We start from the raw sequence: 27,791 nt of genomic DNA on the forward strand, positions 1-27,791 counted from the left end.
AGTAACTAGGCCTTGTTAAAACGTTATATTTAAAATACAACAACAATAAGCCGTCTTCCCCCATATTAAAGATGACTTTGGAAAACTTCACAGTAGCTCTTCGGATATGGATCTTCAGAGTATAACACAACATCCTTTTATTTCTCTTGCTGTTTTACAACCCTGATCGTGCAGCGTTTATTTGCACTTTTGATTAAATAATATTCCCTTTGGCATTCCTGTGGGCTTTGGCTTAAAAAAAAGCACATTAACCCTTCTCTGCGTCTTTCCCGTCAAAACTGCAGACGAAGGATATTCCATTATCTTCTTTTATAGTGTTTGAAGGACCTAAAAAAAAACATAATTTATGAGTTGGCTTATGTAAAACAGTTTAATAATATTCACAGACAAAAAAGTAAATTTCCCGAGAGTTTATAGAACTGTGTCTATATGAAAAAAATGGAACCCGGTATTTTTATGTGTTTGAATGCGGAGGAGATATTTTACAACCCCTTGCTGCTGATCAGTAGCAGTCTGCTTGCTTGGCATCCTAACTGATCAGATGTTGACAACTCCAAGGCTACCATTTCTCCTTGAGGTGCTCTGTATACTTTAGCATCATGCAGCCCAAAAAAATATACCCAGTTCTGAGAGGAGCTTGGCAGTGCTGTTAATGAGGGTCTGTCTGAATGGAATGGTGCCCACCTAAAAAATAACTCCCCCCCTCACTTTTTTTTCAGTACCTTTTTACCTGTATTTCTGGTAACTCTCCAGAAAACATATTCACCTGCCCAGCAAATACAGTGTTGTCCTGCTATGATCATCATAACAGGACCACCATGCTCTTCTCTTACACAATCGGGAGATAGCTGTCTGTTGCAGGTTCTATATATCTGGTCCCCCGATAACTATTGGCAGGACTCGGCCGCTGTGAGTCCTGCTCTTGCAGCCTCCTGGAATATGTGGCAAGGATATCCCAGGAGGCTGCAGGAGCAGGGACACATCATTTTCACCTAGGCATGAATGGTGGCAGGGGGCCTGGACTCAACAAAAAAGTACACCAACAACAACAAAAAAAAGCTCAAGATTTTTCTTGTGGTAATGGGGGAGTGCAATAAGCTACAGTTGATCTGGGGACTGAAGGCTGGCTTTAGGCTCCCTTTAAACTCTAATAGCAGCTATAAAGAAACGCAAAAGTAACTTTCTAGTTTAATGGTAGTGGCCATTTAAATTGGAACTATGGTCTGATTTTAGATACCCATGTCAAATAGCCCAACTTCATATAAACACATCTGTCATTGTTAATATATTTAAAAAATTAACTTGTTTCTCTGTATATTTTGTAATTATCTATGTTCATGGGGGCAGCCATTACGAGTACCATATATCACTACTGATTAAAAACAGTAGACCCTGTGCTGTAATGTACAAACAAAGAAAAGGCCACAGTTGCTAAGACAATGGCAGAACTCAGTCCCTAAAATATACGAGAACCAAGAAAGAATTTTTTCCCATGGGACTTTTGGGAGTTGTGCCAAATAAAATCGATACCAAAATGTAAAAAAGATACAAAATGTATTAAATGTTCAAGTTAAAATCAGACATATTAAGCTTTGTGGATATCAAAGTACAAAAGACACAATATACATGTGCTCCTGTTGGATTACATATATACAAAATTGCAAAAGCACTTGAATTGATGCATGTTCTGTCTGTACGCGTTTCGTGGAGCAACGCCGCTTCCTCAGGAGACAGCCAAGATTTAGTTTGTGTATATCTGTGGAAAGACCATGTCATAAGCAATTCTATATAAAATAAAATAAGCTAGTGTATATGTAGATGAAACCTCCAAAGGCAGTAAAAATTCATCTGTATAAAAGGTATAAAAAAAATCACAGCCTGATGAAATCAGGTTTCCTGGATATGCACTGTCCGGGAGCTGACAGAGGGGCAGACAGAGATCATGTGAGCAGGGCTGCAAGTTGGGAAAACAGCTCTTTTAGTCATAGGAAGAAGGAGTTACTTTTTTTTAAGTATTAAAATAATTTGGTAATGATGGCATGTGTTATTTAATTGATTGATTGTAAGGAGTCTCTTTTAATGATTAGGCCACTTTAAATAAAATACTAGTGAGAAAAGCCTCAAAATGCGATCATCAAATTCTCTGGCTCCAAGGCCGCATTCTAGTTATCGGTCAGTGATGTTACTAACATTGAAGCTGAAAAGATTCAGCTTCACTACAGAAAAAAAGAATGTATGGCCCAGGACAGAGAATGACAGCTGCTGGCTAAAGCTGGTATCATGATTCTTAACAGATTCCCTTTAACTAGTCATTAGTTTTATGTTTACAAGAAAAACAATAATATGTAATTGCTACCATTAAAAAGTCCTTCAAACTGCAAAACTGTTAAAAAAAAAATCAGATTATTAACTTGGCTCCATTAGTGTTCCATTTTATTATGTACTGTAAATGTTTAGACTGATACATATCATGGTCTGGAATAGCGTGCTGTTTCCTGATGTTACAGATGTTAAGCATGTGAACAAGATTTTTTTTTTTAATATAAACATTTTCATAGGAATGTGCTTAACCTTGATTTATTTTATAATCACTTTATATTCTTCAGATATATACACAGTGCCTGTTTCAGTTTAATTTTTTATTTTTGTAAAAGAATATATACAAAGCAGTCAGAAAGTAAATACGATTCTCCATTATTTTGGGGAAAAAAAAGATTCTCATAAGCATTCTCATATTTTATTAAATATACACAAAGCACATATATCTTCCTAAATTTCAGTAGGCATTGGAAGCTCCGCTATCTGATTTATTGTATAAAAATATTACTGGAGTGTAAGATTTGGCATCTATTGCTTAAATGTTGTGGGGGAGAACATTCAGCAACAGCTGCAGTGTTAAAGGTTGCCCATTTCTGACAAAAAAATATTTTGCAAACATTCCACATACTAAAAAGAAAATGCTGTGAGTTACATCATTTTTATTGACTTTATTATAAAGCAGTGAATACAACAGAAAATCCATCCATAATGACACATAGAAATAACAATGTTAAGCAAATAAATCATAAATAACACTTAATATTAAATCAAAGTGTTGCCGTACTGAATAGAACAATATGGAATCACAAGGTCTTGCTGCTTTAATAGTAATGTGGAATATCCAAATTTCTGGCACATTCCATTTAAATGTCCGACTTTATGACAACAAGTTACACTGCAAATTACCAATACTGCTTTGTACCTGGACACTGAAAATCAGTTGTGAAAATGCCTGCAGCCAGAATTATGTGGGTATTACATGCAGAACATTACATACACAACATTAAGAGGGACACTGACTGGTTGGAAGTAGAGATCTTAGTTTCTAGTGGATCTTTCAATAAAATCACATTGAATAAGCAGGACACTTATTAGTTAGATTTAAATTAGTTTATTAAAATGCAGTTCAATTATTCATTCATGTGAAAGGCAAATTTCTCTTTATTTATTTAATCTGTACAGAAGGTATTCAAAGTGATCAAACTATAGTTTTTTACGTAACGATTCTCAACTCTAGTAAATCAGCCTCTGAGTGATGTATTTCACCCCACTTGAGAGCGCAGAGTCTATTGTTATCAGTCAAATTTGTGTGGAAGACTTGCAGTGAGATAAGAGAAACAGTAGGAGGAAGCAGATCCCGCACATGTAATGAAAAAATAAGGTTGCCTACCTGCACATATGCAACAACAAACTACACAAAGAAATATGATTTTTAAACCATTAGCAAACACTGGTATATATATATATAATGGTTTTATTGTAAATGCAGGTAGGCATGCATGCACACCCTGACTATGGATTTTTCTTATTTGCTTCCTTTTTGGTCTGTTAAATATTGAAATGTTTTTGTTATATTTGTTTGATAGATTAAAAAAAACAAAATACCTGTTGATCTTGCCAGAAATCGTTATAGCTGATAATTTTCTTTATTCTTTGCCTGTGCTGCCTTCCTATCAATTAGGTTGTTCTGATGGCTTCAGATCTCTTCCCTTGTATGTTATGATGAAGTGGAGAGCAGAAGATTCCAGTAATCCGGTCCAGTTCCTGTTGCCTTGATGCAGTAGAGTGAGTGAGTATTGTTACCCAGGGACAGAAAGTGTTACTGGCAGAACCACCAGGTAAAAATAAACAGAAAACAGGCTGAAAAATGCAGCCATCACATCTTATGACTCGTAAGCTGCAATATATGCTATTTTTTTTGGTGGTTCAGATACATTATATGTCAGTGTGGGATAGACGCCACTAGGGGCACTCACCTTTACTGCAGGTGGGACACTTTGGGGCAGATCTGGCTTTAAAAGAAAATTATTTTAAAATAATGTTATTTGAGATTGACAGATATGCTGAACCACTTTGCCAAGGCTCCTATGTGTTCCAGTGGATTTTGTTTGAAAAGACATTAGGGTTAATTTACTAAGTGAGAAGAGGTTGGTCAATAAGCAAAGTGAATGTTCAATATGTAAGTTAACGTTCACTGAGCTTAGAAAATAGGGTGAAGCTGTGTCCTCTTTAGTATCCAATCATGTGCAAAAGAAATCCACGTTTAATCCTTTTTATGGGTACCTTGATGTTTCTTCAGGGGTGCCTTGACAAAATGCCCAAAAATTGTATACAAGCCGGTGTGTCGATGAAGCCTGCCTTTTAGTTACACAAAGCCACAGGTTTTCATTGTGAACCATTACAACCTTCTAGTTGCCAGCATCCAAACGACCAATGGCATTATCAGTAGATATGGATGATGCCATTTATATGCATAGTATCCTTGTTTGATCCTCCCCTGCCCCACTCCATCAGCGTTAGGGTCACATTAGCTGAGTGATAGAGAAAAACTGAGGGAGAAGAGAAACATTGGAATACTAGTCAGTACCAGTTTGCAAAAGTGTATTTGTTTTGGAAGAATAAATGATCTCTAACGTTGGGTGTCATACTTGTGTGGATGTTGCTGCTGTATCTAAAACTATTAGAATAGTTTTTAGAATAGGGAGCCTTGAGACTGTCCATTATTTTTAAAGGGTGCCTTGACTGAAAAAAAAAGTTGAGAAACACTGTTGTAAACTTTCACAAGCAGGGCCTGTGTATCCCTTTTGTCTTGGATTGTATTGTGACTGTCTCCCTTTATTTTGTGATGTGATGTGCAAACTATTTGCACTATATAAATCCTGAATAATAATAATAATTTCCCTTTTATATGACTGGATATTCAAAGTAAACTCAGCTTCATCCCATTTAATAAGAAAAGTAAACATTATCTTTGCTAAGTGAACATTATCTACTTCTTTAGGTTAATTTACTAAAGTGATAGAAAAATGTCACTTGGCAGGAGCTAATGGACACAATTGATTTATTGGTTAAAATGGACACATTTTTGCAAAGTTTTTATGACCTAGTCGGGAGTTCTTCAGTCTTTATTTCATCAGGAATCACTTGCCAAATCTGTTTTACAGAGATAATATTAAAGCTGCATTATATATGTTTAATACTATTCTTAGGAATGGAGAAAAGAAGAATTTAAATAAAATATCATAAAATACTATCCAATAATATTAAACTTTTGTCTGAGTGTATTTGTAATAGCATAGCAAAAATGGGAGTTAATCAAGGGGTCTGGACATTTTCCTGAGATGCAGAATAAGATGTTGCATTAGGAGGCCCGTGATGTTTGTCAAGAGCTGTAATGATATCACCAATATTTCATTTTCTTCTGTAGAGATACACATCTGATGTCATATTTATATATCTTTATGGCATGTGCTTGACATAATTGGATGATTTATTAAATAATTACTAAATACTTGAAAATTTAAACTGCGTTCACTATAATCATTTAGTCATGTGCCAGGCAAAAAATGCTGCATATTTATTAAAGGTGAACACATCTTTATTTTATTCACTGAGGTAAGTAGGCATTCTCTACTCCTTTGGTAAATCTGCTCCAATAAACGTCACTAAAAATATAAAATATAACTTTGAATTCAATCCCATAGTCATTTCCATTACTGCATACTATATTATACACGGTTTCAAACATTTCAATGTTTTCATGATTATTGTTTGTAAATGTTCTTTATTATGTTGCAGTAGTGATATTTGTATTATTAGATATTGATAACACACATAAAAATGAAAAATATTGTATAGGAGACATAAATATTTAGTTATGAAACCTATTAGTTCTAAATAAAAAATAAATAAATAATAAATAAATTAAAACTGGAATATAATACTTAATCTACTCTATGCCAAATATTTAGGTCACAATTTATATTACAGAGTACCCAGGGTATCACAACTAAAACATTCCAGCTAAATGAGGAATGTATATATATATATATATATATATATATATATATATATATATATATATATATATATATATATTAATATAAATGGCTGGTGTCAGTTAAACTACATTGATAGAATCATTATTAAATCAATACTTCTTGGAAATATTCTGCACTAATGGAGTAGGTACATATCTAAACTGTATTTTGGCTCAATAGCTTATTTATAATTACTACATACATATTGTTTTTGGAAAAAATGTTAAAATTAAAATCTGGTTTGACTTTTTTTTAGTAAAAGGAAAAATATTTTTTTTTACCAGGTGGTAAAAGTGCATGAAGGGGATTAACCTGTTTTGCAGGTTTTGTTTTGACATATTATCATACTGAATCCCTTGAATGTCCCAAACTGTCTGCAAGTGTACTCAACGCTGACAGTGTATCTATTAATGCTGCCACCTGGCCAGTAATTTATCAGTTTGACCAGCAGAAGTGTGACTTGACACCAGTCACAGTAATAGAACACAAATATAACACTGGACTGTAGTTGCTACCTATTTATGAATATTTATTTCCTTATTTTGGTAGAGAAAGCTGGCAACTGGTGGCTAATAAAGTGTAGCTAGTGCAGTTATACAGAGACTTGCAAAATATTTGTCAACAGAATCAATACAGTCTGGCAGTATAGTGCATTTAACTTGTAGCTTTACTTAAAATAAAATCATTGCACTAATAATGTTTCTATATAAATACCTAATTTTGAATATATTTTGTGCTTGCATATTTTAAATGACATATACTTAGGTACTAGTTAAAATTTCCGTTTATTTAGTTATTGTGTAGGCAGGTTTGGAGCAAAAGAAAAAAAAATCTCTGCTTTTTACTAAGGCTTATGTGACTTGCACCATGGTAGACCACTCATGTCTGGCTGTTACAATAAGCTTAGGTTGAATTCAGACATTTTTTGACACGGGGTTTCATTTGTCGACACATCACAGATCCCCCAAAACAACCAACAACCTTTTCAAAAATAAGGCAGGGTCAGTAGGACAGGAAAATAAAGAAATGTACAAAGAGAAAGGAAGCATTTTGAAATATAATTAATAACATAGAGAACACACAAAAAATATATTAAATATATTAAATTAGAATTATAATAACTTTAAAGCCTAAGTCCAGGTTACTTGCGACTTGGTCCTAACAAACTATTTATAGTCACAAGAACCCTGGAGTTGAGCAGGCCATACAATAATCAGTTATTTTTTTATCAACCAGCAGGTTGAACAAAAAAAAGATGATTTCACCACCCACATATTTAAGGTGGATGGGAGAATCACATCTGCTATGTTATTATGTTCTGATGACATGGAGCAAATTGATCAGTGTTTCCAGCTATAACCGGCAGCACTGATTGGTAAAAACCAGGCTGGTTGTACAAAAGTCAACCGATAGATTGACTTCTGTACAACCAGCCTCTCCATACGTGGATTGAAATTCGGCTGGTCCCTGATGAACCAGCTGAATTTCAATCCATGTATGGCCACCTTTATGCTTTGACTCCTAACTCCAGGAATTGTGGAAGTTCTACCCTTTAATGTCCATTAAATCTAGTCAAGATTAAAAGGCTGTAACCCTTACCTTGCTGTAGTTGGCTCCAGCACTCTCTTCCTCTCCCTTGAGTAATCCGGGCTGTGGGCAGTCTCTTAATGTCATAATGTACAATGCAGAGCTATTAGGCAGAAGTGCAATCATGGCCAGGAGTGCCTTAGAGAGGAGGTTTCACTGAAGGGAGCTTGCTGGAGTGAGGAATAAGTTAAGTATTACTACTTATCCTTGCACCCCTAAACTAGAAGCTATCACTTGCAATGCGGGGTCCCCACTGTAAGTATAGATTTCATCCAATTCCTGGAGTTAGGCTTTAAACTTGTTATTTTAAGGCCCTTGCAACATAATTTCTTAGAGTCACATTTTAATGATGTGTTATACAAATGTCCTGTTATAGAATTCACCTTTTACAGGCAAAGGCACAGAACATTTCTGTATGCATGGGAAGGCAGGTCAATGCAACTGTGCTATTAAATATGCATTACTGTGCTCAGCAGTGCCGTGTGTCTCTTACAGCCTAAATTTACTAAATAGGTAAAGGCTGTATACATTTTCTGACATATCACATGGGCATTTAAAGTAAACATTTCATAAGAGATATATGGTTGCCATTGCTTCTGAAAACTCTAGCGGACTAGCTGTTACTTATTAGTCACAACCCCCAGATTTCTTAACACCCTTGTTCCATTAAACTATTGAAAATAAAAGAAGAGCATTGCTATATAGTTACCTTTCATGAAGAAAATTGTGTGCCAGTTTTCCTACTGTGGCAGTCATGAGACCAGAAATATGGCATTGGTCACATGGTCTCTTTTGAAGATGCTTGGTAAGCTGACATTCAGACAACCTCACAACCAATCAAAAGTCCTGCCTATAAACTGATCCCCCATTAGGACTGATCTGTAAAACCATTTACATTCCCAATGTTTTAATGTATACTGTATGATGACTTTATTATAGCCCCTGTATTTTTTTCAGCTAAGAAGAAAATATGAACTATATATGCAGCCATGATAACAACACATACGTCTGGGTGCAAGTCCTTTAAGGCAAAAACACATTACATTATGGGGTTCATTTACTAAAGTCAAATAGACTGTGCACTTTGCAAAGTGCAGTTGCACTCTGCAAAAGCAGTAGCTCTGGAGCTTAGTAAATTAGGTAAAAATCGTATTGCAAAGAATACCCAATATCGTGAAAGGAAAATAAAAAAAAAAATGTTCACTTGCACGTGATTGGATCATAGAAGTCAGCAGAACTTCTGCTCATTTACTAAGCTCTGGAGAATCTACACTTGCAGAGTGCAATTGCACTTTGCAAAGTGCAAAGTCTATTTGCCTTTTATAAATCAACCCCTTTATGTCAGCTTATTTTATGGTCTGTTATGGTTAACTAATATCCATTCAACAAATGTTTATTTCTACTCTGTTGCTACGTTTGATTGGTCTTTCATGTTCTTAGTCTTGGCAGTAGCTGTACTAGGGGACAGGGCAGTGTCACATTAAGAAAGTGTAGTAGCAAACTGGAACATTTTTCCTCAATTCAACAAGTTTTACTATGTAACGTGGCCATGCCCGGAGTCACACAGCATTACCTTGAAAAGCATTCTCATTGTGTCTTAGTTATCCTACATATGTGTGCAGCAGCTACATTCTTTCCTATGGGGAGCTGTATTCAAGGCGGCCTCGAGCAGTTCTTCAGAGCTTTGCTTTCCCTATAGGAATGAATGGAGTCATGGCACACATGCACAGAATAAAGAAAACACAACAGGGATGTTTTCTAAAGTAAGGCCGCTTGGCCCTGTCCCAAATATTGTTTATTTGAAGGCATTCAGCCTATAAAGAATATGTTACTCCCACATTTTATATTCCTGATATGTGTCTGTTTTCTTGTGTTACAAAATCAACCTGTTCTCTTTTGCATTGCTTCCTTTGTGTGGAGTACCTCGTGATCCTGTCCAATCCTCCTGCTCCTATTCCTATTTCAAACTGAGCAAGAAGAGCACATCCATCCCGGAGTGGTCAGTTTTCTGGCTGTGCTGGGAGAACAGCCTGCCTGTCCTTCAAAGATCAGACTTGTGCTGACAACTCCCCCCCTCCCCTTCGCACAGCCATTCACTAGAAAGATTAATGTACTGCTGTTTCTCCACTCTCAGCTCTCTAGACCCCTTATGCAGCTGAGAACAGAGAATATGTGATCACTTATAAAAAAAGAAAAAAAAACGTATTTATAATGATTTTATATACAGATATATACAGTACACAAATTATTTGCCTTTTATTTCTATTTTAACTCCTTGGTGCTGAGCGCATGCAATTAAGCAGCCGGGCCTTGGCACCGAGTGGCCGCATATTTGCATGCAATAGCGCCAGTAGAGCTGTGCCGAGAGTGTGCACCTTGCACGCTCCCGGAACAGTTATCGGTGACTAACTGAAAGCTCCCATTTGCAGCTTGCTATCGGGAGCTTTCTGATCATGTGACCGCCAATCACGGCGGTCACATGACCGTAAGTCCCGCCCCGCCTTCCGGCAAACAAAACGTAAAGGGCCAGGAAGTGCCGACTCTAAGGGTTTAAATGGAATTGGGTTGTTTTTCAAGGTTAGGACACATATTTACCTTAATGTGTGTCTATGAGACTCTCACTCATAGCACAGGAATTAAGGAGTACTTTGTGGGTGCAAGGTCTGTGGCAAATGCATGCAATGTATACTGGGAGTGGGTTCAGATTCTTAGCCTCCTTAAGCCACACCCAATATTGTGTGCAACTTAACCACGCCCGCTTTTCACACAGTCATCTAAAGCAGGGATCTCCAAACTATGGCCCTCCAGCTGTTGCAGAACTACACGTCCCACGACGCATTGTAAAACTCTGATATTCACAGACATGACTAGGCATGATGGGAATTGTAGTTCCTGAACAACTGGAGGGCCATAGTTTAGAGACCCCTGATCTAAAGCATTACATTGAGATTGGAAAATCTAAAACTAAACAATCACTGTTCATAGTCATTGGGGAATAAGCATGGTGGCTCATTTAGGCTAAACATAGATATGTTATTATTATTATTATACAGGATTTATATAGCGCCAACAGTTTACGCAGTGCTTTACAACATTAGGGAGGACAGTACAAGTACAATACAATTCAATACAGGAGGAATCAGAGGGCCCTGCTCGTTAGAGCTTACACATTCTTTCATGGAATAACACCCACTGGAAAAATACAACTTGGACTAATTTTGTCCTGCAAAATTGCGAGATACTAGCAAAGGTTGCAGACTGTTCACAGATACACAAATATTTCCTGATCCTAAAGTATTGGGCTAGATAAGGTGACAATCATCTCATATCTATGAGCAGCTTTAGACCTCAAATCCACAGGGCCATGTCAAATACTCCCTTCTGTTTTACACTGTCTTTTAAAAACTTGAAGGATTGGTATTATGCACATACTGACTGCAGATTTTTGTATTATGCAATCTATGGGAAAAATCTCTCCGTGCAACATTATGTTCCATAATCAGCACTGGCTCCTGGGGAACTCTTAACACAGTAGGTAAAGCTCAAATCAGGTGCCTTGCTTACAGCAACTGGATCAGATATGGGCAAACTAAACCCTACCATATACAGTATATATGCAATAGCACTGTAAAGACTGAAAAGAGTAGTTCCTCTGACAAGTTCTTTTGACATAACCGTCTAAGACACATAACAAAGAAGAAAGAACCATCAAATATGATTTAAAATAGATCTGCAAATCTTCAAATTATCCACTCCTAATGATTTATTTTACATTTTAATAATTTTTGAATTATATTTAAATGTAATTGCCTACATGATACTAGAAGCTTTGAACTCCACAAGGCAAGGAAGTTCAATACAGCACCCCAGTACTGGATTGGTGTTTTTTTTGTTTTTTTTTTTGGAATGTGAAATAGCCCAACACTGATAAGTAAATGTCTGGGGGATAACTTTTTGGAATTTTTACACTTGAATAGCACTTATCTTATAGTCATTTTATAATTATTCTTACCTCACTTTCTGGAATATGTGTGTGTACTGTACTCTGTGAACTGCTATGCAGCTCAGGGTCTCAGTTTAAAGGCTTAATTTACCTTTTCATGTCTGAGCATTTAGCAAATGCTGACCAATGAGAATCTCTCAGGGCCCTCCTCATTGCTTATCCCTTATTCATTCACCCCTCACCAAATTTTCAACCAATGCAGTACAGAGGGGCCAACTCAACCTATTCAATTTCCAGAGTTCAGCTTCAAAGTTAATGTATAGGATTTCATTTATTTGTTTTTTTATATTTACATGTAGGTTGATGTAATTGTATTAAACTGTCCTAATTGATTTTTTTTCTAAACCTTTTTTAATGAATAGATTGCAATATATTATAAATGTACATGAAAGCAGCCATATTTGCTAGTCACTTTATTTTAGCAGTTTAGCAAAACAGAGGATCTTTACACTCCTCTCAATCCATCCAACAGAAAGCACTGTAGGGACATGTAGTGCAAGACACATAGGGGGTGATTTACTAAAGGCAAATAGACAATGCACTTTTACAAATGCAGTTTCTCCAGAGCTTAGTAAATGAGATAAAGCTGCACTTTGCAAAGAATACCCAATCATGTGCAAGGACAATAAAGAAAACAAAAACAGCATTTTCGCTTGCACGTGATTGGGTGATGGAAGTCAGCAGAGCTCCCACTCATTTAGTAAGCTCTGTTTAATGAATCACAACTTTTCTTCTGGGAACTTGCTCACACTATTCTGTTTTGCAGTGTTGCTTGTTTGTGGTCAGTTAGGATCTTATTGGCTAGGATCTTATTAGCTCTTTGTAGGTATTAATGCTTTATCATCAATCACACAAATGAGATCAAGTGGTAGGTAAATATCATGCAAGGCTATGGTCCGGTGTATATCATGAATCAGAACCCATACACTCTGTCTAAAAAACACACTTGTTGGTTAATTGGCACTTAATTGTCCCTTTTGGGTGCATGGAATGGAAAGTACCTTGCAAGCTCCAGAGGGGCAAGGACATATGTGGCTTGCTTGATGTCCCTGTGCTATACAGCAGCATAATAGATTGGCTGTGGATAATGATAGTAATGATAATGAAGAAAAATATCCAAAGCTTATGTGAAGTATTATCATGAAATACTTGAGGATTATACATATATTATTTACTGTATATGAGTGGCATGTGGTGCCAACTAGCAAATCTAAAACAAAGAATACTTGTGACTAGGGTATATGCTTTATTTTATTATTGATGAACTGCTACGTGCTTACACCAATATAAGACACTGGCAGACTTCCCAAAATTTGCTCCACTGCCAGTCTGTGCCTTCAGAATCAATGACAAATATTGCTCCTCTGGGATCTGGATATTCATTAGCTAAGTCAAAGGAGCTAAATTACTAAAGTAGTAGATAATTTTTAATGTACAAAGTGAACATTCACTTAAGTGAGTGAATAGGGTAAAGCTGTATACATTTCAATTGTCCTATTACTTGGGAGTAAAAACCCTGTTTTTGTAATATTCCTTTCACATATTTGGATTATCAAAGTTAATATAGCTTCATTGCAAAATAACAAAGGTCCCAAAAGCCACACATCAAAAAAAACCCTATGTGTGAAAAGTGAAAACAGCCTCAGCCCAGGCTCTGTCCAGGCCACACACCCGCCAACGTGTTTCACCCCCACCCATGGGGTTTAATCATGGGGATCCCCATGAATAGGCCTTGTGAGTGGGGGGAAACATGTTGGAGGTGTGGCCTGGATGGAGCCCTGTCTGTGGCTGTTTTTTTCACTTTTCACACATAGGGTTTTTTTGTGGTGTGCCTTTTGGGTCCTTTCTTCTTTTGCAATGAAGCTAAATTCACATTGATAACTCAAACATGTGAAAGAATTATTGCTAAAGAAGGGTTTTTATTCACAAGTGATGACAAAATTAAAATGAATACAGCTTTACTCTATTCACTACCCTTTACCCTATGCCTGCACTCCCAGTGGCTGATGAGAACCTGTCGGAGACTTGAGCCGCACCCTTTGTTTTGGTAAAAGGTTCACAGTGAATATAGCTTCATGTTATTCGCAAAGCTAAGCGAACTTTCACTTTCCAAAGGGAAGAGTCAATGGAGCATATTTATGAAACAGTAAATGTTCTATTCACAAAACATTTGCTGTAGGTTAATTAACCTGTTGTTGACCCTGTAACACAGTGGTCATGAACCCTGTCCTCAGGGCCCACTAACAGGCCAGGTTTGCAAGATAACTGATATACATCACAGGTGATATCATTTGCTGCTCAGTGATTGCAGTATTCTAGTCTGTATCTCACCAAGGTAATACATAAAACCTGGCTTGTTAGTGGGCCCTGAGGACAGGGTTGATGACCATTGCTGTAATGCACATATGCAGCAGTAAGAAAGGTAGGCTTCAACGCCCAAGCACTGCACATATGCCTCTATGGCTGCATGCTTCTAGTACACTAACTGAGCTGTCACCAACAGCTCTCAGTCAAAGCTTCCAATCGCAAGCTAGATGGGTTTGTGTTAATGTCACCATTGTTAGAGCCAATCACATCTGTTAAATGACACAGACGTTAGGGGTTTAATCACTGTAATTTAAAACACTTACAATCGAAAGACTTACCTGCACTGAATGTTTGGTGAAAGCCACATTCACTGCTTTAATAATATGGCCCATATGTCTTTAGTAAACCAACCCCATTGTGTGAAGACTATAAAGCTTTTCATTCTGAAAGTTGGAAGACTTAGGTGAGATATTAGTTCACCCAGACTGGAGTGTTTTTCTTTATCTGGCAAATTTCACTTTGAGGGATACATCAGGTCAAGATATATAAATCACCCAACCAGGTTATTGTCTGGATTTTTTATTTGGTGCTTTAAAAACAAAATGGAAAAAACATCATGATGTTACCTCTAAAAAGCAGGAAAACCGAAAATTTCATTTTAATGCAAGTTTTTCCCCGTACACATGGTCGGAATTTCCGACAGAAAAAGTTCGATGGGAGCTTTTCATCGTATATTCCGACCATGTGTATGCCCCATCAGACTTTTTACGTCGAAAATTCAGACGGACTTAGGTAGAGAACATGTTCTATATTTTTCCGACGGAACAAATTCCTATTGGGAAAACCGCTCGTCTGTATGCTGTTCTGACGTACCAAAAATGATGCATGCTCTGAAGCAAGTACGAGACATAGTACGTGTTGTTCCGTCGTATGCGTTGTACGTCACCGCGTTCTTGACGGTGGGAATTTGGTGTAACCGTGTGTATGCAGGACAGCTTGAGCGGAATTCCGTCGGAATTCTGTCGGAAAAACCTTCAGGGCTTATTCCAACGGCAAACCCAGGGCATTACGCATCATCAATAAAACACTGGCTCTGTCAATTAAAGTAAACCTGCAGTGAGAGATACATGGAGCTTGCCATTGCTTACTTCTGCTCATGAAAAAGCTAGGTGCCTGGCTCTTATTGACTAACTGTACTCATTACTTTTTGAGTCACTGACTGAAAAAAGTACGCAAATGAATAGTTCTAACTTTACTTGACCAACAGTACAAACAAATGGCAACAACCCCAACCTATAACTTCACTTGAGTTTTACTTTCTGCATACTTGTTTAAAATCAGGGATTAGAAACCTTAAAGTCAGCAACAACCAGGCAACCAGCCTTTTCAAATAAAGTTAACAACAGCAGCCATAGTTTTTTTTCAAATAACGTCAACAATGACAGCCTCTGTATTTTTGTCACTACAGGTTTGCATTATGACATATGCTATGATTTAACTCCCATTTTTAGCTTTGCACATGTCAGTTATAATACAAATGTAAGCAGGATAACTAACATTCCAAGACCACCTGACTTCTCTGGGGCTAAGGAGTAAAAAGATCCTGGAAATGCTGGGACGCATTGTAATTTATTATGGCAGCACAGTAAATAGGGGTTGACACAATACAAGTATATAGTTTATGTACCCCTATCAGATTGCTATGCAAGGGAATACATGTGTGATGTTGTTAGTTACTGTTTTAGAAAGGCATGGGTAATAGTAGTGGTAGTAATTTTATTTACGATGGAGGTTAGAATGCCTTATGACTTTGCTATGAGCCCCCACCATATCTAGTTATGCTACTGATAAAGAATCTCTAAGCACACCGCCATAAAGTAAAGAGATCCCATTCAGCAAATTCTGATATATTTAATCTAATATAAACTGTTTGACATCATGGGTGTAAAACATGTGACATAACTGCAGCCATCTGACACATGATGACTGATTTACAAAAGAAGTTGAAAAAGTTTAGTCTGCAGAGTGAATGTTCACTTAGCTTATTGAATAAGACAAAGCTGCATTCACGTCAATCATTCCGTCATGTTGGACAAATCCGGATTTTTTTTTTTCCTATTTACATAACAAGGTATTTAGAGTGAACACAACTTTACCTTATTCACTAAACTAAGTGAACATTCACAGCCAAGTAGACAAACTTTACTCCTTTAGTCAATCAACCCTTTGGGATTTTACCTCATTTGATTTGTAATTCATTTGCAAGAAGGACTGTTTTCGTGAAACAGGATTATACTTTCTAGCTTTATTGGTGGCTTATCCAATAAAACCCCAAACACTTATGTGGCAGAGCATAACAGGCAACAAGCAAGAAGAATTCAGGTTTCATAGTTCTAGCTGGCTACCTAAAAATTTGGAGCTGATTTACTAAAGTGAATCGAACTTGTGTTTGCATCAAGCATCCCATTCACAGTAGTTAAATTCCCTGCACTGACTGAACATTTGAAAGGACCACAAGTTCATATCATTAATTCCGTCACTTTGTGCAATATGCAAAACTTACAAGCTACAGCCTATAAATTAAGTGTAATTGCTATATTGCTATATGCTGCATTGCATCTTTGAGATACCCATTGTCATGTCTAATGACAAAACAATGTACTGGAATCATGTCACAATGTTTGACATGGTGCCAACATAAACAGCGGTGTCCCATTTGTGGGATATTTAATAAAACTGGTGCACACAGAATGTGGTGCAGCTCTGCATAATAACCAATCCATTTCTAGATTTTATTGTTAACGCTTACTTGAACAAGCTGGAGTTAAAAGCTGATTGGTTACTATGCACAGCTGCACCAGAATCTGGGTGCTCCTGTTTTAGTGAATAACCCCCTATGAGTAGTTCTGTGAAATGGCACCAATTTATTTCATATACAGACACAGGATTACTTACCTAAATAACGTTGATCAGTAATATTCCTGCACTCTAACTAGTCTATGGCATATAAGAGCCATTTTTTGACTGCTTGATATATACTGTTGGTGTTATATAAATCTCTGCATAATAATAATCATAGAATAAATTGAAGTATCAACCACGTATTCACATGTACAAGTGTTATCTGCAGATAAAGACTAGTAGTAAAATGTGCTTTATCTGCATTTCCTAAGCACTGGACTAAAGGTACATAGAATGAAACAAGGGAACTCCTTTCATATTAATTCACTTAGCAATGCATTCAACTATTTCTGGAAGTGTGCACTGCAAGAATGCTGCATTTACTCTGCAAAGCCATGTGTGTGCAAAGCAACAGAAATGACACAAATCCAATTATAATATCACCGATGACTGAAAAAGAAAATGACTTAACATGAAGCTAATAAACAGCTACTAATAGCCACCCCCACAATTCTTAGACAGTGCACAAGCAAGATCTGATAAAGTTTAGATAACAAGGCAAAGCAAGCAAGATAATCTCTGTTTGGCCATTATGGCCCTTGTGTCTAAATTTATCAAAGTGCATTGTCTGCAAGGCATGTCTATTACAGTAGACATGACATGATGCAAAGCAGAGTACTAAAACACAGAAAAGGCAGCATGCTTAGCATAGCTAACCTGTTTTAAATTCCCATGTTAAGTTATAGCATGAATCTCAATAATATACAAAGGCTCAAAATAGACATATTTACGCTTCAAGATGTTTGTGCCTAGATGTGTATGTATAGGAGACATGTACATGCAGACAAATGGGTGTCAATGACAGATAAAAATAAATATCTAAGGAGGAGGCTTGCTTGGGTCTACAGTAAATTAGTCTAGCTCCTTACTCACAAATTATACATTTTTTAATTATTAGGACATATCTATGTCAAAACATAGACATATACGTCAATCTTAAAGTGTGTCCAAACCCAAAAACAAAAACTTAATGTATTCAAGCTGATCAATCCTTAGATGTGGTGGATGCATTTGTTTTCATTTTTCAGGCTTTTTTCCCCATTACTTTCAACTGCTGATCCAGACACTTCAGGGATGATTTACTAAAGGCAACTAATAGACTGTTCAATTGCAAGGGAAGCTGCACTTTGCAAGGGAATTTTCCCCAGAGCTTAGTGAATGCAGTGAAGTGCTGCTGACTTCCATCATGCAATAATGGGAAGTTGCACTTTGCCAGGGAATTTCCCCCAGAGCTTGGTGAATGAAGTGAAGTGCTGCTGACTTCCACCATGCAATAATGAGGAAGAAAAAAAATGCTTTCTTTGCAAAGTGAAATATCACCGCATTAACTAAGATCTAAAGAAAATTCCCTTGCAAAGTGCAACTTCTCTTGCAAAAAGGAACAGCCTATTTTCCTTTAGTAAATCAACCCTTTCCTGTCTTAGGGTGGCTATGCTCACTCCCGCATGTATCTATGGAGGGGCAACTTAGCAACCCTCCTACAGTAGCATTGTTAACCAGTGGAAAGGGTAGTGTTAGATGGACTACCAGATTTAGATGGTCTTTACATAAGTGTCCAATAAATTAAAGCTGAACCCCGGCTAACACCTTTAAAGCAGTTACAGCAACAGGTGTGTTTGCTTTTGGGATAAAGGTTTTAACCAAATTACTAAAAGCTGACCGTTGTAAGTGTTAAATGGTTTGTCTAAACACTCTGACTGCCACTTTTGCTGGACTGCTTGGTCTAGTAAAGGAAGCTGAAAAGTAACAGAGTTCCTGGCATTACCAACAGATAATACAACTATGTTACGGCGGATTCTGAAAAACAAAGTCTGCTGTGGTAATGCTATTGACAGGTGGTATCATATATGTCATTTTTGATTTTGTCCATCTTTACACTTTAATTTTTTTCTAACAATTGGGATTTTTAACCCCCCCCCCCCCAACTCTCCCTTAATACACATTAGTTGTAGTTACTGGAAGTCTAATCTAATTTTAGGATAGCTCTAGATCTCCTGGAATGAAGTGAGCATTTAAATGTTCTCATCTGAAAAATATTAGTAGTATCATATAACTACAAATCTACACTATTTATATGAAACTATGTATCAATCCACAGGAAATCAGCAAGGATGATTTGGCTGTGTTGTCTATGCTGGAGAAAAGTTATTTCTACTATAAATAATGTTCATGTCCAATATTGGGATTAGCTGACATGTAATAAAATGTAATAACATAATCTATTTTTAGCTGTGGAATAGCAGTTTATTTGGTTTTATATAAACTTGACAGAGACTACCTACAATAAATATGTATAAATCTTGCATGTAAGCATTAATAACAGAGAAACCAGTTAAACTAGTTGGAATATTAGAAATATTTATTTTGCGTGCTTTGATTTTCCAGTTAAGTCTGATTCTATCAAGCCCTCATAGTTATTATTACCATTGCCAACCAAAGAGTTATTTGTAAAGATTTAACATTCTCCAAAAATATTAAACTTTTTTTTTTTAAAATAAATAGATATGGCGCTACAGTGATTAATTTGCAAAAAATATTCCTAAATAAGATATTGCAATTTTTATCTACCCTTCAACAACTTGCCATTTTGTTATGCATTACATGTTCATTGTCACTGGTCTCACATATATAGATATATATTTTATGATTATAACTTATATAGCGCTAACACATATATATATACGAGACTAGTGATGGTGACGGTGAACATGTAAAATAATAAGACCAGTGACAATGAACATGAAAATCAGGTCACACCTGCGGTATATATATATATATATATATATATATATATATATATATATATATGTCTTGTATATGTGGGATCAGGGACAATGATATGAAAAATCATAAGACCAGTGACAATGAACATGGACCACAGTGCAACAACTTGCCATCCTGCTATACAGTGTGACATGATTTCCATGTTCATTGTCACTGGTCTTATGATTTTTCATATCATTGTCCCTGATCCCACATATACAAGACATATATATATATATATATATATATATATATATATATATATATATATACCGCAGGTGTGACCTGATTTTCATGTTCATTGTCACTGGTCTTATTATTTTACATGTTCACCGTCACTAGTCTCGTATATATATATATATATATATATATATATATATATATATATATATATATATATATATATATAGACCACAGTGCCACATCACCAAATGGATGTTGTAAGTAATTTCAGATTTTTTTTTACTAGGAGAATAATTTAGAATTTATTTGATGTATGTGTATATAATATTTTATTTTTTCTTTATTTATTTGCAGCATCTTCATCACATGCTATACAGAGTCTCAAATTGGATTTAATTTTCCATCATGCCCCTCCTAATGCAACATAATGTTAACAATAATATTGGTATGCATTTTGTTTTACAGCCAGGGTTCTCACACTGTTTAAATGCCACCATGGCTAATCACAACTGTTCAAGTGAAAGTAGCTCTTTCACAGTATAGAAACAAATGGCTTAGTTATGATTAGGGGAACAATGAATAGTGCTAAGCACAGGTGGGATGACTTGACTGTGACATCACCCCATCTGAAAGTAGCCTACTAGGTGATGGTGCAAAATTCATTTCCTATCATACTCAGCGGTGGTCATGGTGGTAGCAGTGTTAATAATAAAAATATTTAAACAAATGACAAAACATTTGTGGTGTTCTGTAGTAGCATAAAAGAGCATCACATCATTTAGGTGATCTGTAGAAGTATTGTGTCTTTAAGGAAAGAAAACTTCATAATCAGTGTCTGCTGATGCAAACGCTGCTTGGGTATTGTAATGCATTCTTCAGTGATTGACACTTCCTCTTTTTTTTTTTTTTTTTTTTTTTTATATACCACAAATTGATTCAGAATTTTCAAGAATGTTAGATTATAGCACAACGCAGAACTTTTTGGCAGGTTCTGCATTCCCAAGAATTGTGGCGAGCAGCTGGTGCAGCTCTTGTAATAGTTAGACTTTGCACTCTGTATGATGAGTTAAAAATTGACCGGTCTTGGCTATTGTTATTGATTAACCAGGATTAGCATTGGGGTATTTTGTAATGAAATGGGTGGAAAGCAGTAAGTGAAGATTCAGGGCAGAAGCTGTGTTATGGCTCAGGACCCATGGGAATGCACCCATGACTGGAATGTAATGTGAAAGGCTTCTACATGCAGGGTACAAACAAATCAAGCAACAGTTGTTCTCAATGGAAAAGTACCAGGGCTTGTCTATTATATTCTACTTGGTACAAGGTTCAGAAACAGCTTAAATCTTCGGCAATAGGATCATGAGCGAGAAGGGCATTGAAACTCAGGTGGCATTAAGCCGGGGACATGTATGAGTTGTCAGATGTGCCATAGAGTAATATCAAACAGGACACTTTATACTCCACTGTTCTACAAAAACATATAAACATATAGCCTGCAACATTATACTATCAACAGGTATTCATGCAATAGCAAACACTGAGCATACTTGTCAATGTGTTCACTGTTATATAAGGGTTAAATTGCTCAACTCATAGTAGAGCGTCACTCTTGCCTTCTGAAACAAGCATTAAATGTTCTACCTTCTTTGAATAAATTGGGTCACCAGGCTTAAGTAGGGTACAGCCATGATGGACATTCTACTTTGTAGAGTCTGGGAAGAAATCAGACATACGCGCTACCTGCACACTCACTGGATGTTGGGCCTTTAACAACTTAAGCGTGCTCTGCCGAGTTGTTCAAAAGTAGGTCACAGAAAAAAAAAAAGGCCAAAACACTACTGCATCCACACAGCCTATCACATGCCAGATGAGCCTTGAGGCTGTACTAGGGCCTAGCTAAAATACTAACATTTGGGCAGGTAATGAAATACAGCTTGTATAACCAGTTTACACTCGTTACATGCTTTTGGTTATCATGACGGGGGCTAGTTACTGAAACAGCCAGGTTCATCCTAATCTGTAGGCAGTAACAAAGTCAGGTTCAAAGGAGGTTACTAGAAATGAAAAAAGTAAATACATGCTACGGTGAATTATACACTCGCTGCATGCATGATCAGCATGTATATTTTCAACGACAAGTTATGTGTAATACATTGGGATTCACAGAAAATCTTCAACCATACTAATTACTGCACCTGTCAAGCAAGATTTTACATTCAGTTCATATATATTATATTAAGGCATATAATATGAGGTCAGACCTAAACACTTTCAGTTTGTATGCAATCAGGCAGGCCTTTGCACTACATAGCTGAAGGTAAATCTACAGAAAATTGAACAAGAAAATTGTATAATGTGAGGCCAGTTTAAGAATTTTAGAAAGTAACAGAAAGAAAAAGGAATGCTTCTTTTTTTTATGGGTGTAAATAAGATTGGCAACATTTTAACATGAAATAAGGCATTGTTTTAAAGCAGGATTGTCATCATTGCTCACAGCTTAAAGACATAACATACATTAATATCAGTAAGTCAGTATAGTGATAAAAAATCAACAGGGTATTTAGATAACAATTTAACATTGATTAAGGGACGATTTCAGGACAGGATGGCCATCGTTGCTTACGTTTTAACAACAATATTATCATTAAGTCAGTATAGTGATAGAAAAAAATCAGCAGGGTATCGGGATAACATTTTAACATTGAATTAGGGGCAATTTCAGGACCGGATTGGCCATCATTGCTTACAGTTTAACAAATGCATTTACAATAATATCAGTAAGTCAGTATGGTAATAAAATATGAACAGGGTATTAGGATAAAATGTTTATTGAAAACAGTGGAAGAAAAAAAAATCATCCCATCCATTATTGCTATACTGGGCTGTCCTTGGCATTGATTAAAAAAAAAAAAAAAAACACGTCTGTGAAGGTTCCCATTTATCCAGGTCATTAAATATAGCTAGTAGTCATCACATTAACATCACAGAACAAGTCTAGTTGGATGTAACTAACTACTACTAACTATTTAAAAACAATGCAATCCAAAAAGAATGAATGTCTACCCATTAACAAGATTGCCTTTTAAAAATAAGCTTCTGCAGGCACTGTGTAGAATTTCTGCAGGAATAAAAAAAAAACAACCTTTTTATAAAATACAGAATGTTTGATATCCTCTAAAAAAAAAAATCAATAAATACAAACGTAGCATGCAATGGTGTCACTTTTTAATGCTGCCATGCTATAGACACAGACAGCCACAATAAACCGTGGTCAATCTGATTAGTAAGGCTATAATCCTGTTTCTGGCTACTGATGTTAAGAGTGGTGCTGCTTCTTCTCAATCCATCAGTCTATGGGCTGCTGCTTCCACAATCCTCTCTAGAAGCCAATGCAATAAGGGGAGGGAAACCTGACTTGTACTATTAGCTTACAGAGCAATCAATGTATATTTCCTGTAGCCATTCAACCCCACCTATGCACCCAAACACATGCTTTGAGAGCTGGGCTTGCTGGAGGTTAGCTTCTATGTAAAATTTCCAGGCCAATTTTTATGTCTTTCAGTGACTGTCCTCATCCACGCAGTGATCTGATTGTGACGGAAAGGTCCAAACCAACACACAAACATGACATTCACAGTAATAATAATAATAATAAAAATAATAATAATTAACACCCAGAGTCTTTACACATTTTTGAAACAAATGTACATTGCCTTGACACAAAAAACTCCAAAATATGTCATTATATTTCTGTAAATAAATAGAACAAATGCCACAATACCATACCACTTTAGTCCATGGAATAAAAGCTGCCAAGAGAGTCCTGTGAAACAGTTGAAAAGTAACATATGCTCCCTAGAAATGAAAAGGCCGGATGCTTCAAGAAATGACTGTACCTACAAAAAAAAAGAAATAAAAATCTGCCAATATAAAACAAGAATCCATTCTTCCCAAGCAGGGTGTCCAATAGAGATCCAGCAGGATTTTCTCCTAGTCCAGGTTGAAAATTGCACATGGGTGGTGGTTGGGGAGGGGGGGAGCAGAAAGTACCCCAAAAGCAGCTTGTGTGGGGCACAGACCTGGCACTGGCCCCTTGCCCAGGACATGGGCATTCATAGAAAAGATGGCATCTGGTGAATATTGAAAAGAAAGCCTTTTATTTGTTTGCATTATGCAGTGTCCCGCTGTGTGCTGGGTGCAGAAAGTGGATTATGTGCAACACACAGTACAGAACAGGATCCGGTGCTGTGGGAAATACGGCATCCCCAGAACCCCTGCAGAGGTGCACGCTCCTCGCTCGTCCACGTTTGCCTCTGAGTGCTGCTGCGCATGTGCAGAACTGAATTCCACTCACTGCTGATCAGTTAGGGTTGTTACACTGGGGCTGATTTACTAAAGGCAAATCCACTTTGCACTACAAGTGCACTAAAAGTGCACTTGGAGGTGCAGTCCTTGTAAATCTGAGGGGTAGATCTGAAATGAGGGGAAGCTCTGTTGATTTTATCATCCAATCGTGTGCAAGATAAAATGCTGTTTTTTATCTTCCTTGCATGTCCCCCTCAGATCTACAGCGACTGCACTTCCAAGTGCACTGCAAGTGTGGAGTGTTCTGAATGTTAATACAGATGTTTTTGGCCTTGAGTGTTTTGTTTTAGCCAATGGAAAGCTAGGTACTAGGAGAAGCATGAAAAATGTGTGTTAGGCATACCCCTCAACTTTTTGAGTTGGGAACTAAGGACACCTATTAGCAAAAGTATGTAGGCATAGGACATGCCCCCTGCCACGCCTCCTTAAAGGAGAATTATACAAAAAAAAAATGATTGGTTAAACCCACAAGTCCTTATTTTTTACCACTACTATTCCTTTATACTGGCTTTTACATTTTACAAATGCAGAAATTTAGAAATGAAAGGTTTAGCGCTAGGAAACACTTTTTGAAAGATAAAAGTGCATTTTATATATAACTATATAAATCAGACCAAAATGAGGGACAAATGAGGAGGAAAGAGGGACAAAGGGACTTTGTTCCAAATCAGGGACAGTCCCTTGAAATCAGAGACATCCCCTCGAAATCAGGGACAGTTCCTCAAAATCAGAGACAGTCCCTCGAATTCAGATACAGTCCCTTGAAATCAGGGACAGTCAGTCCCTCGAAATCAGGGACAATCCCTCGAAATTAGGGACAATCCCTCGAAATCAGACAGTCCCTCGAAATCAGGGACAGTCCCTCTAAATCAGACAGTCCCTCAAAATCAGGCACAGTCCCTCGAAATCAGACAGTCCCTCGAAATCAGGGACAATCCCTCGACATCAGAAACTGTCCCTCAAAATCAGGGACAGTCCCTCGAAATCAGGGACAGTGGGGATCCATGTGTTAGGCATGTTTTCAGGTGCTTCCATTGAAGTCTGTAGAGACCAAAAAACGTATTGTATAGACCCAATTCACACCTGAGCATGTTTGGTTATTTTTCAGGTGTTTTTGTGTGTGTTTATCCCCCGTTCACACCATGTGCAATTTATCATGTGATTTGACTGTTCCAAATTGCATCCCGTTGCCGGTAATGGAATCGTTTAAATTGCCGCAACTCATGTCGCAGCGGCTTTGGAAAAGGTTTCTGCACTACTTTTTGCTGATTTAATTGTGACTCACATAGACTTCTGGTAAACGAAGTCGCAAGCAGCAATGAAATTGGAGGTGCCAGGCGCACTGATCTGCGGCTTTAAAATCGCGCTGAAGTAGCGTGATTTCAAAGCTGCACCAGTGTGAACCAAGGCTTATTTTTTTTTGTGTGGCTTGAGCTCCCATTCACTTCATTTAAAGTGGAACATTAGTCAGAAAATGAAATCCTGCTAGATCACTTCAGGCTGGCCCCTTTTGCAGGTATAGCTATGTAAAACATTAAAAATAAGTGTCTATACTGTTTAGAAATCCAGTAATATACTGTCTCACCCTGCTCTGTACATGCTCAGTAGAGCTGCACAATTCTGGCCAAAATGAGAACCACAATTTTTTTGCTTACAATAAAAAGATCATTTTTTTTTTTTGTATAATGTGAAAGATTTAAATCTTTCACATTATACAAAAAAAAATGGGCTAACTACTTACTTTTGGATAGTTTTTTTTTAAATTAATGAAAGTGTAATTTTTTTCCCAAAAAATTGCATTTGAATGACTGCTGCACAAATACAATGTGACATAAAATATTGCAACAACCACCATTTTATTCTCTAGGGTCTTTACTAAAAAAAAAAAATATATATATATATATATATATATATATATATATATATATATATATAATGTTTGGGGGTTCTAAGTAATTTTCGAGCAAAAAAACAAAAAATGATTTTAACTTGAAACCAACAAATGTCAGAAAAAGGTTTAGTGTTTGAGTGGTTAAACTTCCCTCATTTACACACCAAAGTATATTCCTTTGATCTAAAGAACAAATCGTTACAATGTTTATACTTAAGTTCCACTGCTAAAGAATGATGTGATTCTTGGCAGACTGCCCGTTTTTTTCCCCCCATTTCTTTTGACGGCTGTTGGCTTTAGCAGAGCATTGAGAATTCTCTGCATAGAAAGAATTGGGAAATACTTTGTCAAGATCGCAACGGGGAAAAAAATCGCGATAACGATTCTCAACGATTAATCGTGCGGCTCTAATGCTCAGTTGCTCTTCATTTTTAGGCACCGCAGAGTTTGTAGAGGCCGATCTACTGACAGCCTTAAAGCGGAATTAAACCCTCCTCTTCTTTACAGAAAAGGAAGTGGCTTCTGTTTGATCTACAACTGCCATGGTGCTGCACATGTGATCAGTTATGACACCAGACATTTGATGGTTTGACAGTTTGGTTGAGGACACAAGCCAATGTGACAGTTAGCAATCCTGGCATTCCAGGAATGTATCTGTTTGTTAAATCGATGGGTTTATTTCCGTTTTAAGATTTACTGCTGCTCAGGGCTTCAGCCAGATGGCAGCCTCCAGCAAGAACAAACAGGAGCAATGCTGGAGGCTATTTACAGCACACACTAATGGTGGTAGCATAATTATTAATGTGGAATGTTAGTTCCTTGCTAAAATAACATTATTTTTATCAGGTTGTTATGGGTAAAGTTCTGCTTTAATAAAAGTCTATGCAAGTAGCAATGAAACCTTTTTCCTGCTGCGTTGCATGGTGAATGGGGCACACAAGCTAAAATAGTTTTCCGTGCATGCTTATGTTGACACAGGTGTCTGGCATTGGGGGTTATTTACGAAAGGCAAATCCACTTTGCACTACAAGTGCACTGCAAGTGCATTCGCTGTAAATCTGAAGAGTAGATCTGAAATGAGTAGATCTGAAATCTGATCTTATTATCCAATCATGTACAAGCTAAAATGCTGTTTTTTATTTTCCTTGCATGTCCCCCTCGGATCTACAGTGACTGCACTTCTAAGTGCAATGTGGATTTGCCTTGAGTAAATAACCCCCAGTGTCTACCACTGCACTAGTAGTGTGAGCTGGCCCTTACAGTCTATACCGCATGAAGCAGCCTGTGTCTAACCCTCCGCACATGCGCACAACTCACCGCGCGCTGGGAGCGAGCACTTCCGCAGGGATGCCGGGGAGCGCACATTTCCTAC

The 27,791-nt window shown here is 37.0% G+C and overlaps 1 protein-coding gene and 1 long non-coding RNA gene across 3 annotated transcripts in view; one reads left to right on the top strand and one right to left on the bottom strand.

Moving 5' to 3' along the window:
- The window catches only part of BCL6 (BCL6 transcription repressor), a 100,843-nt gene that overhangs the window by 47,875 nt on the left and 25,177 nt on the right, over positions 1-27,791 (top strand). For both annotated transcript variants that reach the window (XM_073626415.1, XM_073626416.1), the window contains exon 3: positions 4,001-4,108. The gene's annotated coding sequence lies outside the window, so the exon portion shown is untranslated. The remainder of the gene's footprint in view (positions 1-4,000; positions 4,109-27,791) is intronic.
- LOC141139873 (uncharacterized) lies at positions 11-26,377 on the bottom strand. The gene is made up of 2 exons (XR_012243827.1): positions 23,950-26,377; positions 11-327 (listed from the first exon to the last, which is right to left on the bottom strand). It is a non-coding gene; the product is annotated as an uncharacterized lncRNA (long non-coding RNA).

This window comes from Aquarana catesbeiana, linkage group LG04 (genome assembly GCF_042186555.1).
Source record: "Aquarana catesbeiana isolate 2022-GZ linkage group LG04, ASM4218655v1, whole genome shotgun sequence".
NCBI classification, from domain to species: domain Eukaryota; kingdom Metazoa; phylum Chordata; class Amphibia; order Anura; family Ranidae; genus Aquarana; species Aquarana catesbeiana.